At 40.4% G+C, this 3106-nt stretch overlaps 1 pseudogene; it reads right to left on the bottom strand.

Moving 5' to 3' along the window:
• Positions 1-244: 244 nt before the first annotated feature.
• LOC125403667 (large ribosomal subunit protein uL3 pseudogene) lies at positions 245-1365 on the bottom strand (annotated as a pseudogene).
• Between the last annotated feature and the right edge of the window lie 1741 nt (positions 1366-3106).

The raw sequence follows: 3106 nt of genomic DNA, 5'->3' as shown, positions 1-3106 counted from the left end.
GGAGGGAGGGGGGAGGAACTTGAACTTCCCACAGGGCAGGAAACCCTGACTGCCCTTAGGGACGAAGAGGGAGGAAGAGAGGGAGTGGGGGGAGTGGGAGGGTGTTGGGAAGAGGGGCGTAAATGGAAACTTTTATAATTTAATAAAATTACTTTCAAAAAAATTCAATATATTAAACAAGTCCCCCCACACACACTGGAAAAGTCGTTCATGATCCTATCAATTTCACAAAGTGCTTCCGATATTAAGCATCTTCCTCCTTGGCAATGTGGTATTTCTTGCATGGCCCAATACAGACTTTCTTATACTCCACAGTCTGTAAATGACCATGACCAAACTTGGAATTGGTGACAATAAATTCCAGGTCAGTTTTCTCCAGAGCTGCTGAAATTGAACACCGTTTTTGGTTCCTACCACACAGCCTTTGAGTCTCACAAAGTCATTGATAACCTCATCATAATGAATAAAGTTACCCAGTGGTTTGATGCTCTTGTCAGATGAGTAATAGTCAGTAGATACATTATTTCTGATCAGCTTACCGACTTTGACCAATCTTGTAAATCTAGTTTATCTCTGTGTGATGATGGCAGCCTTTCTGCCCAGCTGGAGCCACAGAGAAGGCCACATGGGCAGGGTTCTAGGCTCCAATACAGGTATCCTTGCACAGCCCTTAACGGGTCTTGCAGGGTGCTTTTTTTTGGATGCCAATGACTAGACACCCCTTTTTGCCTTTGCCTTTTGTCACTCCAATGACATCAACCATCTCATCCTGTCCAAACACCTGGTTCACAAGAACCTGCTGTGGCAGCCTCTCTAGGGCCCATTCTCAGACACAGTTCCTCTGTTCACTCCATCCAGAGTGCCTTCTGGTACAGAGGAAGCAGGATCTTCTGAGAGCCCTCAGTTATGTAGAGGACTTGAGAATACTTTATCATGCTGTTGAGGTACTTCTCCAGCTGTTTCTTCCCCATGTTGCCCTGCCATTTCTTACAGTATTTGGTGACGGCCTTCTTAAGTTTGTGCCAGTTTTGTAGCAACACCTTTTACACTTTTCATTGGTTTGCTCAGCAAATACTGTCTTGAAGGTCTGGAGGCCTTGTGGAGTTTCTACATACCTACCACAATGCCCACAGCTACCATGGGTGTTATTTTCACAATGGTTACAGTTTCTTTGACTCCTTTCTTGTTCACCTTGGATGTTTTGGGCCATGCAAACCTTGTAGCCTAGGTTTGCTGGGAGGTGAACAGACTTGGAAGGGTCATCCTTGTGGTTGCTCTTCAATTTCCCATTTTGCTGACTGCTAAGCTCTGAGGTAAGAAGTCCAAAGACACAGGACTAAGAGCAGAGAATTTCCTGTGAGACATTTAGCTGTCATGTGCCACAGATATTGCCAATTTTTAATTTTTTGAAAATATTTCATAACAAGCCGGAGAAATGGTTCAGCAGTTAAGAGCACTGGCTGATCTTCCTGAGATCCAGAGTTCTATTCCCAGCAACCGCATGGTGACTCACAGCCATCTATAGTGGGATCTATGGTTCTATTTTGCTTGTAAACTAACAAATAAAGATTCCCTGATGATCATAGTATGGAGCTAGCCACTAGTTAGCCATAAAGGTCAGGCAATGATGGCACACACCTTTAATTCCAGGACTCAGGTGACAGAAGCAGAGGGATCTCTAAGAGTTCAAGGCTACACTGGGCTACACTAGATTGATCCAGTCTGAAAGATAAACAGAGTCAGGCAGTAGTGGCTCATACCAGTACTTGGGAGTCACATGCCTTTAATCCCAACATTAAGGAGGTGGAGACAAGAAGGGACATGGCTAGACAGAGAGAGAAATATAAAGTGGGAGGGGACAGGATCGCACAGCATTCAGTCTGAGAACTTGTAAAGACAACATCTTGCCCATTTGGCCTGAGCATTCAGAGAGGTAAGCACTTTAGTGGCTGGCTGCTCTGGGGTTTTATTTAATTAAAGACTAATTAGGATTGTGATACTGGGATCTAATGTCCTCTTTTGGCATGCAGACATACATGCAGATAGAACAGTCATATACATAAAATAAATAAACATCAAAAAATATTTCATATATAAGTATTATATTTCTATCTTTTCCTTCCTCCCTGTCTTCCTTTCCATGCTTTCTATGCCTCACCCATTCCATTTCAAATTAATGACCTCATTTTATTTAATTATTATTGTTACATATAAACATTTAAATATATAACTATAACCTGAGAAAAACACATATTCACAGTTCTCTGAATCCCAAACATTTCTTCAAACCTTCAATATGTTCTTCACTGTGATCTTAGTTGTTTGCAACTACCCATAACTACTCATTTCTCAATTTTCGTGTGACATGGTCATTAAATACGTGATGTATAAACTTTCTGAGGAAGAGTGACAATAAGATGTGAACACCTATATATACACCTACATAGCGATAGCCTTTAGCATAGACTGTACTTTGTAAACACCAGCACTTTCGATCTTCCAGTTGCCATTTGAGTCACTCTGGACCTGAAATCTTCGAAATTAGCATCTTATAAACCTGAGCCATCTGCTTATGGTTTGCGTATGTCTTGAGGATAAGTTTAATAAAAACAACAGAACAGCAGCATAAAATAATAGCAACATCATCTGGACCTTTGAAAATCAAATGTATGATCTTGGCTTTTATTTACCTTTTATTATTATTTTGACATGAAAGCGAATAAAAAATTTAGGTGATTAAAAGAATGATGAGTATATTAGAGAAGCCATAAATAGTTGTTTATGTTTTTTTTTCCAAGACAGGGTTTATTTGTGTAGTCATGGCTTTTTTGAAACTAACTCTGTAGACCAGGCTGGGCTCTAATTAAGAGATCCATCTGTCTATACCTCTTGAGTGCAGAGACCAAAGGTGTGCATCACCACTGCCTGAAACAATCAATTATTTTTATTGTGACAACCAAGCACTTGCTTAACATCTTCTTAAAGATTAACATTGGATATTTTTCAGTCTTCCTTGGAAATAAAGGAGGAGAATCTTTGGCAGGATAGAAATCTTAAAGAGTTACTCAGGTCATAACTGACAGGATAGGAGGAGTTTCTTGGAATT

Source organism: Myodes glareolus, chromosome X (assembly GCF_982192425.1).
Source record: "Myodes glareolus chromosome X, mMyoGla1.1, whole genome shotgun sequence".
Taxonomy (NCBI): Eukaryota; Metazoa; Chordata; class Mammalia; order Rodentia; family Cricetidae; genus Myodes; species Myodes glareolus.
This window is presented reverse-complemented; position numbering and strand designations above follow the sequence as displayed.